Raw genomic sequence first — 14,677 nt, forward strand, 5'->3', positions numbered from 1 at the left:
TCCACCGACTTATCTATCCAAGCACAGCTCACGACCCACCGTCATAGCTTTACTCCTGCCTGTACCTCATCTCATACCTTCCAAACTTCACAGGAGTTCTCCAGCATACCTCGCGAGACCAACAAGGACTAGCAGGAAACAGGCTTATGTTGTATCATTAGTCGTGATGCAATAATTACCAAATGAAGAAGATTTTGCACAGCCAATAACATTAACACATCGCACTCTCAAAGAAGTGTTGACAGAAGCAAAAACTTTTAAAATGTTAGCTGCAGGACAGCACTATTTTGAGGAAAGAAGCGAATCTCCTGTAAACCGCTTAAAATATCGAATGCAGCATAACAAAATTTTGATCAAAGGGAGGTAAATTGTGTGAAATATTGTTCCACTTCACGCCACAGTAAGTGTGATCGGAACTTACCAAGTTTACCGTCGTCATCCGACTTGGGATTCACACCCCTACGTCGATTTTGGTACAAATGCCAAGCAACATATCGGCAGTGGCACGTATTTGGCTCAGCCTGCATGTAGTCACTGTACCGCCCAACTTCGCTACGACAGCAGCAGGAAGTGTATACAGGTATCCAAATTGGTTTGCTAAACGTAGGCGCACTCGGTGGCCTTATAGGGAAAGGCTTTCCCAGTGATGTGTTGACCTCTTGAGGTGCTGGCCGCTCTGTCAGTTATCATAATCGTCCATGCACAGTATTTTAACAGTGTTACTCGATATGTACATCAGGTGCTGAGACTGCTAGTCCAGTGGAACAGGTTCGGTATTTATACTAGGGGCAGCCAAGAATTGTGCAAGTTTGCATTGCTTTCGCTCGTGTGTGAAGTTCTGTCGCTTGCCTGCACACTTCCCCCACTATCAGAACTTGTCGTCTGAGTGGGAAGAGGGCGAAAACTGCGAACACACTGCATTTAGATGCCAAGGAACACTGAACGTTTTTCATGCTGCTTGGCTTCATACTGCAATATACTGCATATAGGCCACAAACAAAAAAATTGTCAGTATTATTTAATTATATTCGTCGCACTCGAGACACAATAAAATTTATATCTGGTACAGACTGTCTGGATACAGAAAGAGAACTACGAAGATTTTTGTCGCTCGGGTTGCGACGTAATCATAACTCAATTAGTTTCGTAATCGAAAAAAGCATTTCATACACATATGTTGATTCAAACATTGTATCATGTTTACAGTCACATTATGGAGACGTAGAAATTCTTCCATGGCAAAACAGGATAGAACTCCTGGACAGTTTTATTGTAAAAGAACTTGTCTTTTAAACTGGATTTGCGCTGCAGATCAATCGGTTCCTTCTGCACATGTAGAAGAGCGCTTTCAGCTGAACAGGCAAACAGTGTTCAAAATAGCTCAAAAGCAGATCTAAGATTGCCAGTGTTCTCAAAACGTTTAGATAACTATTCCTGTAATTCTTTCAACACCACAATGAATTCTTGAAAACTGGCGTTTTCCGTAACGCCAGAAAGTGCAGGAAAATTGACGGCGTTTTTGTCAGAATTTGTCGCTTCCACAATGCGATTTTCTCTTTAAATCCACCTCACCAAATCAGAAATAAGTTGTTTCTCACCTTGCAACTACAGTGGGTAGCATGCAGTCAAATCTATTTAAAGTGAGGGGTTTGCAATCCATTCTGGATATTTGAATCCTCGTTTCAGCTTTCCTTTTTTCTTCAGAAACTCAATGTTCTTTGCAGTAATACATAACGTCTCCTATTCTATGTTAAATTCCATCAAGAACAGCTGCAGCTGGCTATGTAATAATGCGTGCGACTTAAGAAAATTTACTATTCGTACCACCAATTCCATCATATGCTCCATGCCTGTTAATTTGCCACAAAGTGCTTCTTGGTGTACAGAACACTGAATTCTCTACAAATCGTCTGTTGACCGTTGTAATTTTTTGCTCCTTCATCGTCAACTAAGTCTATACATTGTTTCTGCATGGCGTTATAACGCCATTTAGCAGATGCGCAGTTCCCGTCGATTATGCGACGGCATAAGAGATATTTAGAATAGAAACGTTTCTCTTCTGAGATTTCCATTCCTTTTTAAAAGTTGAGACAATAGATCACTGAACTACCTCTGTTTGTGCAAACAGTCTCTGGACCTACGAACTTTCTTTATACCACGAATAAATAGCGAAGAATAAACAGTGCTGACACCATGATGCTGCGGAACTGAAAAAAGTCATGCCGACCGCAAAATACCGCACCAAATGCTGGAAGAAACAGCGTCGCTGATAAAAAAATGTCGCAATTCAGTGAGCAGGTCCGAGAAGGACCGAGCAAAGCCAAATCGTGCCGAGACATGACAGACCGCACGTGTGCAGCACATCCTGCTTGCGTCAAGTTTTGCAAGCCGTGGCCGGCCTTGGTCACAAAGACGAGACCTCTACAATCGAACATTTCCAGTAACGAGTGGCTGCCGCTCAAGAAACTCCAGGAAGATAGCACCATCGCGGTTTTGCCAGCAGACAGAGCGAATTCCACAGTCATTATGCAGAAGACTGATTGTGATGAGAATGTCCGTCAACTTCTGGAGGACACGCCATACAGACAGCTGGAAAGTGATCCTACGGACAAGGCGGACAAGAAGACCAAGGCTCTTTTGAAGTCAACAGACATGCCTGAAAATGTCATCAAACAACTACGATCAACACTGCCACTTCCATCTAAACTGTATAGCCTGCCTAAAGTACACAAACAGGGTTGCCACTACGTCCAATTTCAGCAACACTGGAGCGCCAAATTACCAAGAGCGAAGTATGTGAAGAAACTGCTGTGCCCATATGTGGAAAAGCGTATCCACCATATTAGCAACTCAGAGTAGTTCATACAATGTCTCAAGCAACTACATATCCCGGAATCTGATATAATTGTTAGTTTTATGTGATCTGCCTCTTTGCCAAGGTACCGCTGGAAGACTCACTGGAACAGGGACTGATGGCCCTTGTAGTCTGGTCCCTTCAATCACACAAACCAACCAGTCAACTCACTGGAACTGATTGCAGAGAAATCTGTCAAGGCTCTTGATGGACCTGTTCAGGCATATACTGACTTCTATATATTTTCAGTATGTGGGCCAATATTACTAGAAGACAGAAGAAACAACCATGGCAGCCTCCTATCTCCAGTGGTTGCCAATCTGTTCGTGGAGAAATATGAGGAGGAAGCATTATAGATGGCTAGATAGAAACCCACATGCTTCTTCAGGTATGTGGATAATACCTTTGAGATCTGGCCTCACAGTGGGGAAATGCTCAATATGTTTTTCGAACGTCTCAACTCACGCCACCCAAATATGAAGTTCATCATGGAACTGGAGAAGGATAGTCAGCTGCCATTTCTGGATGTGATGGTCAAAAGGAAAGCAGTGGGTCGTTTGGTTACAGGGTGTATCATATACCAACACACACCCATTACCTGCAAACTACCAGTGTTATCATACAGTGGAGAAGAATGGAGTTCTAAAGACTTAGGTCCACAGGGCAAACACGGCTGTCGTACCAATATACAGTAGTTTGACATCAGAAATGGAGCATATACGCTAAGTTTTCTGCAAAAATGAATACACAGTCAAACAGATTCAAAACGCCGCCCAGTCAGCCATTCTCCATATGATAGAGAAGACAAGCAAGATGAAGCATACCTCCCATCTGTGGGATCTACTTCTGCCAAGATCCACAGGATTCTCTAGAAGCATAACATTATGGTTCAAATGGCTCTGAGCACTATGGGACTTAACATCTGAGGTCATCAGTCCCCTAGAACTTAGAACTACTTAAACCTAACTAACCTAAGGACATCACACACATCCATTCCCGAGGCAGGATTCGGACCTGCGACCGTAGCGGTCGCGCGGTTCCAGGCTGTAGCGCCTAGAACCGCTCGGCCACCCCGGCCGGCCATAACATTAAGTGTGTGTTCTGTCACCTAACCAAATAAGAGGACTACTGGGAAATGTGAAAGATTAACTTAGTTTACGAAAACCAGGAATTTATAATACACCATGCCAATGTGACATGTCGTACGTTGACCAAACAACTGGGACAGTGGACATCAGATGCCAAGCACATCAGACACACACGGCTGAGACAGGCAACTAAATCAGCCACTGTCTGGGTATTAGTCATACCATCAGGTATGAAGAAACGAGGACACAAACCCCCAGGTACTGGGAAGCGTTACAGGAGAGTCAGTAGAGATAAAGATGGCAGAAAATTTGGCGAGTCATGACACTGGGAACCAACTCAGCCAAATCTGTGAGTTGCTAAAAATGCAGCAGTTGCTACAGTATTACTCAATAAAAAGAAGAACTGAGAATGTGGACGTCAGGAGCAAACCCCAGACAGAGCACCATGTGCACCGACTGAGAACAGAACTACAGATTGCCGTCGGGCGCACCGGACCGAAAAGTAAATACCAGATCGCCACCTGGGGTGCACCAGACCGAAAACAGAACGATTCTAATGGGAAAGGACCACAGACAGAGTGGCAGTAGAACCTACCAGGGAGGGCGGAGGCAGTATGTATAAATATTCGATCCGTTTCACTCCGCTAGCAGTCTTAGGTAGCATCTGATAGAGATAACGAGTCACGTTGTCGAAATACTGTGCATGCACGACACTGATATCGGCCAGAACACCCAACATCTCAAGATGTCAGTAAAATTTCTTGCTGGTTTCAGCTCGCCTGTTTCTATTATAAATGGGGTTCAAAAATGGTTCAAATGGCTCTGAGCACTATGGGACTTAACTGCTGTGGTCATCAGTCCCCTAGAACTTAGAATTACTTAAACCTAACTAACCTAAGGACATCACACACATCCATGCCCGAGGCAGGATTCGAACCTGCGACCGTAGCAGTCGCGCGGTTCCGGACTGAGCGCCTAGAACCGCTAGACCACCGCGGCCGGCTATAAATGGGGAAACATATGCTCACACTCGTTCTCTGTCTCTTTAGCCAACATCACAAAGGTTGTAATCCTGCAGCAAGCACCGCATACTTTTGCACGATAAGTACATAGTGAAGGCATTGTACAAAAAAAGTCAGCTGTCTGATTACTTTTTTAGCTGTGCCATTTGAAAGGCACAAAACATTTTTGGGATGCATGATGTTTTATCTTTTGGTTTTAAAATAGCAGATGACATCAACAGTGTATCAGCACTTCTGTCAATCGACCATTTTGGTTCACCGAATTTTTATACTTATTTGCAACAGGCTAAGGGTGTGCTAATAATTATGTAGCTCACATTCAGCTTCAGTCTTCTGCAGCACTTTGCTACTTTAGAGCTAGACCAGTATCTGTAGCATTGCGGTATAGCCTCATATCCGAATTAGGTCGTCTTACGCAACAAGACACCCTCACACCCGTGTTACAAAAACCAAGTAGCTCAGCCATTTGGTTACTTCCTATTTGTGGTGACTTTAAATCAAATATAAATGCACAATTAGAACTTTGTGTCTGTCCCATTCCAGGGCAATAAGAGCTCATCTCAAGATTGTCAGTGGACAATAATTCTCCGAAATTGATCTACCCGAAGCCGATTTACAAGTGCCGCTAGACGAACACTCCCACCAGCTCATGGTTATCGACGCTCCGATTGGATTTTACAGATACAACAGGTCTCCTGTCGGAATTGCTGACGCACGTCCAATTTTCCAAAGTCTTTTGGAGTATTTAATTCAATACGTTCTCGATCGCAGTCAGCTATCTGGCCAAGATGTTAGTAAGTGGCGCTACAAGAAAACAATATCTTACGTCTGCTGTTCCAGACACTAAAACAAAATGGATTAAAGTGCAACCTTCAAAAGCACAAATTCTGTCAAGAGCAAGTGGACTCAGCAACATGTGGAAGTCATAGAAAAATCGAAGTGCATATGAACTACTGAAAACATCTTCACTCATTTCGCGGTCAAAGAAATTATTAAGCAAAATTTATACGAAATGCCATGCGGATCGGCAGTCCCCTTAATAATCCACACAAGAAAATCCACACAAGAAAAGTGGAAAACGCGAATGGTCACCGCTGTTATGGGAGGCTTTTTACGAGTTAAAACATTGTCTAAAGTTCACTACTTGTATGGCGACCTATGCCTCATCAAAATGTCTTCTCCTGGCCACTGATATGTCGTACCGCGACAGAAGGGGCCATTCTTTCTCACAACGATTATGAATATGAACAACTCCTCACATTCATTTCTAAACCGCTGCTTCAACCGAGACGAGTTACTTACAGATCGATAAAGAAGCACTGGGCATCACGTTTGGCATCCAAAAATTTCATACGTTATATATATGACATAATTTCGCCTCACAACGAACCATAAGTCATTGACATTGCTCGGTCCTCATAACCGCCTTCCAGTCAAAACAGCACAATGCCTACAACTCTGCGTCCTCTTCCTAAGCCATTATAATTATTGAACGCACTATTGGTCGACAGCACAACATTGTAACGTCGATGCCATACACAGACCACCTATAGGACCAGATCCCACATTTGACTTTCGGGAAATACTACGTTTTCAAATAGACTCCTTACAAAACCGCGTATAAGAGTTTATTATCACTGCATCCTAATTGTGAAGGACACAGCTAAGGATCTTAATCTCAAACACGATATGAAATACATTCGCCAAGGTTGGCCGGAACGCCTCCTATCCCATTCCCTTCCAGAACTCGGCAAATATTTTTCCAAAAAGAAACAGGATCTAGATGGTACATGGTTCAAGGAGGAGGGGGAGATTAGTGTTTAACGTCCCGTCGACAACGAGGTCATTAGAGACGGAGCACAAGCTCGGTTTAGGAAAGGATGGGGAAGGATATCGCCCGTGCCCTTTCAAAGGAACCATCCCGGCATGTGCCTGAAGTGGTCTAGGGAAATCACGGAAAAACTAAATCAGGATGGCCGGACGTGGGATTGAACCGTCGTCCTCCCGAATGCGAGTCCAGTGTGCTAACCACTGCGCCACCTAGCTCGGTACATGGTTCAAAAAATGGCTCTGAGCACTATTGGACTTAACTTCTGAGGTCGTCAGTCCCCTAGAACTTAGAACTACTTAAACCTAACTAACCTAAGGACATCACACACATCCATGCCCGAGGCAGGATTGGAACCTGCGACCGTAGCGGTCGCGCGGTTCCAGACTGAAGCGCCTAGAACCGCTCCGCCACAACTGCCGGCGATGGTACATGCAGTATTGATGCCTACATCAGACGATGACTACTGACGGTAGTCACCCCGACACCACTGCATTCCTGTGGCATACCTTCTGCACGATGACCACTGGAGGATGATACGCATGAAGGCGCTTACAAGACAGCACGTGAACTGACCCGGCGTTACACAGGACTTCAAGAGGCAGCCCGCTTCTGACTGGCCTGTGCGTCAAGCCGTCAACCCAGTCAGCACCCCCCTCGCCCCCCCGCCCCCCCAACGGTTCCATGCCTGGTCAACGCCGTAGCGCCTATGGGAGCGCGTCCATGTGTCCGTCACGAGCCCGTCCCTCGGAGAGATGTGGTTCTTCGTTATAGACCCATTTTCCACGTTGTCTTACGTATTTCGAATATCAAATGTAACAACAAGGGAGAAAACAAGGATCTTGCAGACAATATCCAGCTTTAAAGGGTCCCTGTAAACAAACATTTACAACAATCGCCATCAGTTACCATCCAGTATGTTTAAGGATGTTTGCTCTCGGAATGTCATAAAGGACTGTTCCACCCAAACTCCAGTGGTGAAGTCAGTGGTTCGTCCGCATCTTTAAGGTGCAGATATTCAAAACACTGTTAACCACACCAAAGGCCAAGGTCCTGTCCCCGTTCCTGACCCCCTACGGGAGAACACCAATACAAGGGCGCACTCCAGCGGCACTGCTGCACGGCCGACGAATCTGGACCCACTGGGATGTCCTGAGACCTACAACAAGCCCATTCCAGCCCAAGCATTATACCAGTACCGCTGGGCACAGAGATTTTAGCTCTCATCTTCGAGAGAGTTCCAGAATGTATACTACCGTCCTCAGAGCCGCCCGGGAAAAATAGATGTTTGCAGTGTGTACCAATGGCGCCGTGCTGGTATGATACGCCAACTATCTTGCACCCAATCTTAGTGGCTTCCAGAGCGAGACAACTACCACTGCCCTGGAGCTGGTTCAATATAACAACAGACGCCTGGCGGACGCACATCCCCAGGTTGCTGTCAGGGCTGGTAACCTATGCAATGGGACCCTTTTTCACCATCAGCACCATTGACCTATAGCATGGACCGAAAGGCTGGAATGCTCCAGCTGACTCCAGCATTATTACTACACCGTCGCCACGAGCGGAGAACACAGCGACACCAGACACAGGGATGGACAGCAAACCTTTACTTGGCTTGACACTCACACCTCCTCCTCCTAATATAGCGATCACAATACCAGCAGCGACACTTCTGTCCCTAAGCTCTTATTAAGGGGAGTGGAACTGCTATACGTAGGCAATCTGACAGATTAACCTGCGATTTCCGCTATCAGTGACTCCTCTGGCGGCCGGTAAAAGGTGCCAGGAGGCTGTCACGTGGGCCTGGCAACTGACGTCAAGCCGTAGATAAAACCCAGCCGTTGGGCCCCTACAAGACATTTCGATTCGTGCTGTGCTTAAGTCTCTACCTCGCGTACACAGGTTTTTCGTGACCTGGTTGCTTATTTGATTTCAACTAGACTTCGATTTGGATTTGTATTCTGTGGATTGTTGACGGTTTTGCTTCATCGTGGATTATCTAGTTTATTTTCTTGGTGTTAACAACACCTTATGACGACCAGTCTGGAATTGTGAACTATCAACAGTTTACTCTGTATCCATATTTTCCGTGTTGCGCCCTAGCAGGTGTAATAATGGGTTCACTTCCTGGGCGGCCACCACCTATCCGTCATCATCACTCACTCGCGGCTCTCATGTCGTCTGCACTTCATCATGTACCGGGCGCCAGCCACTGCTTTTGCTTCTTTCGCTTCTCCTCGGTGTATAGCATCACATACCTTGGCGCAACAGTCAACTCCGAACATCTCTGTACAATTTGTTTAGACTTCCGCCTTGCACGTGTTTCTATTAACCATAAATTACATTGCATAGCTTGATCTGAAAGAGGTAACATAAATTTTGTATAGAAGTTAGTAACCTTATGGCCCCTTATGTGTGCTTTCACACAAGAGGCGCTGAGCATCGTCTACGGCTAACTGCATTCGTCGTGTAGCTTGTAAGTGAATCGCCGGTACATTGAGCCCCTTATTACCAAGCGTGTTCCTTCGCTCTTCACACAGAATTTCGGTAGACACTATCAAGGCATTAGCTCTATAGATACTGCTCACTGCCAGTCGTTAGTGTACGATACAGTAAATGTCTTGTGTGCGTGACTCACGATGGAAGAACAGTGACTACATTCCATGTAGTGAGTATCATTGCGGATTTACTGTGGGGCCTTCCGCAGCTGATCGTATAAATTAAAAAAAGTCGATGCGTGGAAAAAAGTCATAGAATATTTAAGAGAGATTTTGACACAGTGACACTAAAGAAAATGACAGCAGACTCCTCCTTATCCACCCACACAGAGACGGCGTTTCCGTCAGTCCAATCCAGAAATCGAAAACACATCGGATCATTAGTACATTTTAAGACCTTGAAAAGCTGGTTTTCGTTTGATGTTAATAGATGCAGTACCTCGACAAGTATAAAATTCGTAACAAAGACCTTCACTGACATTAGATTATTAGTTGACTGAAATACTTGTCTATTGCAAGTAATTTTTTTCAAAAGAAATAAAAGTTTCTGTGTTTTTGCAACAAACAAATTTATTTTTTTACCCATCTCAGTGTCACAGCCACCTTCCTTTCACATTTATATGTTTGGGTCCACTGTCTGAAAGAACAATTTCGCTAATTTTACAGAAGACGTCACAGACCAATGGAAAGTAAAAAATTCCTCAGAGCATGCTCCAAGTGTCTCGTAGAGGCAAAGCTCGCTCCTAACCTTAATCGAGAACTACTTATTGGGTGGCACTGATTCTTTCTTTAGCCGAGTAGTTTAACAACAATACGTCGACAAGCGGCAGTTCAGCTACCACGTGACATGTGAACTGCAGTGAGCCGAACTTGGCTCTGTGTGTCGAAGGCCGGTTGCAGGAAGGGACTTCCTGCACCCAGATATACGACCTGTCAAAGTGGCTTACTGTGATAGAAGTTGGACAAAATCCCTGGAATGCTTGTCTAGAAAGATGTACAGCAAAGTGTAAGGGAAGGGGGAGAGAAGTACTGAATAAATGAAACTGTGAGTCGCACCCTTATTGTTCCCGGATAGATCAGATGGTAAGAGCATTGATTGCGAGGGAAAAACAAAATATTAATCGCGCCAGTCTCAGCCCGGTATACCATTTAAATGGCCCATTTGAAACATTCGCGTAGTAACCTTCTACGGTCATGGGTAGACAAATGAAAGCAATAAAAATAAAATAAATAAAAACAATAATCGAGTTTCGAACTCGGACCCAAACTTAAGAAGCCGCGACGCTAACCACCGAGCCACCATTTCGTTTGAGGGACATCGTGTGGTAAAATACAAACTGCAATACGAACAAGAAATCAAGAAATTTTTATAGTAAAAAAATATTTCCAATGTGGCGTTTGCAATTGATTGTGAATCAAGATAACTACGGAGTTTCACCGAAAACCATTTCAAATAATTTTCTCATTCTATTTTTTTTTAATTCATTCATCTGACATGCTATGACGAACAAGGACAACGTTATAACAGTACACACTGGAAAACATTCGCGCAGTAATTTTCTATGGACATTGGTGTACAGGGTGGTTCGGAAACTCCCGTTACAAACTTGTAGGACTTATAGAACGGAATGAGTACATAATACTTTGAACAGGAACCCATGCCCGAAAACGTATCGTTCCCGTTCTACGATGGTTTCAGTTCAGATGTTTAAATCGCCCACTTTTGCTTGAGGTTCAAATGATTCAATTGGCTCTAAACACTATGGGACTTAACATCTGAGGTCATCAGTCCCTTAGACTTAGAACTACTTAAACCTAACTAACCTTAGGACATCACACATATCCATGCCCGAGGCAGGATTCGAACCTGCGACCGTAGCAGCAGCGCGGTATTGACTGAAGCGCCTGGAACCGCTCTGTCACAGCGGCGGGCTCTGTTTGAGGAACTAGGGGTGATGCAGTACAAGTATTAAGTAACAATTCGAAAGGAAACATAACGAAACACCTATTTATCTAAGCACATTTGCTTGTACGTAGTCCAAAACAGTCAAGCAAACTGTACGTACAGACCAGTACTGATGCATTTCATCAGCAGCTAGAGGTGGCGACCACTAACTTTGTTGCAGATATTGTACCTACGAAGCATGTTCTGGTCCATGACGAGCAACTTTGAGACCTTTCTCTTTCCCTCAGCAGACGTGGACGCTTTACAGATCTGAACTGTAACCGTCGTAGAACGGAAGCGGTAAGTTTCCCGACATAGGTTCCTAATCAAAATATTAAGTACTCACTCCCTCTACAAATCCTAGAAATTTGTAACGGGAATTTTCGAACACCCAGTACGAATACAAAACAAAAAATAAAAATAATAATCGGGTTTCGAATACGGGGCACAAAATTAAGAAGCTGCACCGCACACCACTGTGCCACTATTTCGCCTGAGGAAATCGTGCAGTAAAAGACACATGAAGTACCTGGAAAATACCTCGAAAATCTGGTCTGTCGTTCTTTCAGAAACGGTAGAGTATCTACGGCTATGCCAAGACACGTGTACGCTCATTTTGACCTCTCTTCCATTGAATGAATTTCTGTGAAATAACATTATGGTACTTGGCGTGTTCTCCTCGTCAGTGAGAAGTTCCTAAATGACGTGTAATTGACAGACAGTTTTTAGATGAACAGCCATTTTATTGACAAGGTTCTTAGGCAATTTAATCATTCCCTGGAACTAGAAAGTAAACGAATAAATAGAATATAGCACTAAAACGAATAAGACAGATTTCGGCTCATAGTTTGTATTAAGATACTGAACAATTGAGGCGAATACGAAACGGAAGAAGACCCAGCAGTGCTGTTGGTGGGACAGATGAGAGAAATACCACAAGGAATAGTGCAGTGGAACAGAGCCTCAGCACGGCCGGGACGCTTCCGCAAAGCGACGAGCATAAGGACGTCGAACGACACGTGAGGATTGTTTACTGACAGCTCTGTGCGAATTGGCCTAAATAAGCGCCGAGAAGGAAGTAGCGTCAGTCCGTGATGAGAGCCACGGCTCGATGTTCGTACCTGGCATGGTTAATGCACACAGTTAGGTAGGTTTCTCTGTGACTACGACTTGCTTCTATCGTACTCGGAGAGAAAATACCACTTAACTGGCCTTGCGTCGTTCTGTCGCGCAAATGCAAAAGAGCCCGCAGACTCGGTACACGATTATTGATTGCCGCTTATCTCTTAGTGGCGGAAAGCAGTTCCTGGAGTCAAGGTTTTCGTTGATGGAAATGTCGAACGTTCCACAAGACAATATTTTCAGTAAGAAAGAAATTGTTTGATAAAATGCATATTTGGACCATCAGCTGTTTTTATTTTACGCCCAAACACATAACGGTTTCGGTCTTGGACCATCTTCACTGATGATATGAAAATGGTCCAAGACCGAAACCGGTAGATGTTCGGGTGTAAAATGAAAACAGCTGTTGATTCAAATATGCATTTTATACGTTACTTAACGGCTGTTGACAGTAACTTTCCAAAAATGTTTAAAAGAAATTGTTCATTAACTTAAAGGTACTAGGGGCGTCCAGTAAGTAATGCAACACACATTTTTTTCAGAAAGCAGGTTCGTTTTGTCGGGGATTGGAATACACAATATTATTCTTCACTCTTTCGGCTACAAGCTATATTTTTCAGCATAATCTCCGTTCCTTGTATCGGTCTTACGCCACCTTACTGTAAGGGTTGGTTGGGCTGTTTGGGGGAGGAGACCAGACAGCGAGATCATCAGTCTCATCGGATTAGGGAAGGATATCGGCCGTGCCCTTTCAAAGGAACCATCCCCGCATTTGCCTGGAGCGATTTAGGGAAATCACGGAAAACCTAAATCAGGATGGCCGGACGCGGGACTGAACCGTCGTCCTCCCGAATGCGAGTCCAGTGTGCTAACCACCGGGCCACCTCGCTCGGACCTTACTGTAAGGGCCTGTACGCCCACACGGTACCAGTCTACTGGTTGAATTCGAAGCCTACGTCGTGCTGAATCAGTAATCTCCCCATCATCAACTTCCTTCCCGCGGAGGAAATCCTTCATTGCGCCAAACAGGTGGAAGTTGGAAGATGCGAGATCCAGGATGACGAAGAGCAGTCCAATGAAGTTTTGTGAGCTCCTCCCAGGTGCGTAGAGTTGTTGACGCCTTGCTTTGTCATAGAGAAGTTGGTTTGCATTTTTGTTGCGAAGAGCCCGCTGAAGTCGCTTATTCAATTTCCTGAGGGTAGCACAGTACACTTCCGAACTGATCATTCCACCGCGAGAGAGAACTCCAAACAGAATAACCCCCATGACAGTCCCAGAAGACCACCGCCATGAGTTTACCAGAAGAGGGTGCGGCTTCGAACTTCTTCTTCGGTGGAGAGATGGTGTGGCGGCACTCCCTGGATTGCCGATTTGCTTCCGGTTCGAAGTGATGACCCATTTTTCGTCGCCTGCAATGTTCGACAAAACTTTGTCACTATCAGCCTCGTAGCGCGAAAGCCATTCCGCACAGATAGTGCTACGTTGCACTTCGTGGTCTCCTGTTAGGCAGTGCGGAACCCAGCGGCCACATACCTTTGAGTACCCCGACTGGTGGACGATTGTGTTAATATTACTATCAGAGACGTCCAGTTGTCCAACGAGGTGTTTGATTGTGATCAGCCGACCACCTCGAACGAGAGTGTCCGCACGTTCCAACGCAGCAGAAGTTAAACTGTGTGCTGCCAGCCCGCAGGTGGAAGATGAAACAGGTTTGTGCGACGTTGCTGCGATGGTGACAGACGTCTCGCACGACGACTCGCCATGCTTTTGTTCACTGTGAGGTCTTCGTAGACGTTCTGCAAGCGTCTATGAATAACTGCTTTGTTCTGGTTTTCCGCCAAAAGAAACTCAATGACTCTCCTCTGTTTGAAACGCACCTTCGCTACAGACGCTATTTTGAAGACAACGTGGAGTGTCGCCACCTATCAGAGCTTCGTGAAGCTATAGGGGTTAAAGCGGGAATATTCCACAGTGCTCCACAACAAATTATACTTGTTATCAACAGAGACTGGCCGAAGAAAATGATGTTCCATTTCATATTGAACGCTCCTCGTAGCGTATGGAGATGGTCATTTGTTTTACAGAGTGAAAAAAACTGTCAGCCGCTGCACCAGCCGTCGATTCTCAGCAGATCGTCCTGCATTTCGCTACAATCTTGTCTGTAGCCCCCTTCCGGGAATCAGCATTGTCAGCGAGCAGCAGACGGATCTTCCGACTTTCCAGTCATGTGCTACTTCATTCTTTCGCAGTTTGCCGGAATTTAAACTTTTTACCACGTTTCCCTCACACTGCATTCTTTAGCTTCATTTTCATAGTT

General features: G+C 45.0%; 1 protein-coding gene across 1 annotated transcript in view; it reads left to right on the top strand.

Annotated features, from left to right (window-relative positions):
* LOC126183924 (dystrophin-like) overlaps positions 1-14,677 on the top strand; it is a gene marked incomplete at its 5' end in the record, with an annotated part of 303,215 nt that overhangs the window by 122,024 nt on the left and 166,514 nt on the right. The gene's annotated exons all lie outside the window — the stretch shown is intronic.

The sequence above is a fragment of the Schistocerca cancellata genome, chromosome 4 (assembly GCF_023864275.1).
Source record: "Schistocerca cancellata isolate TAMUIC-IGC-003103 chromosome 4, iqSchCanc2.1, whole genome shotgun sequence".
NCBI lineage: Eukaryota > Metazoa > Arthropoda > Insecta > Orthoptera > Acrididae > Schistocerca > Schistocerca cancellata.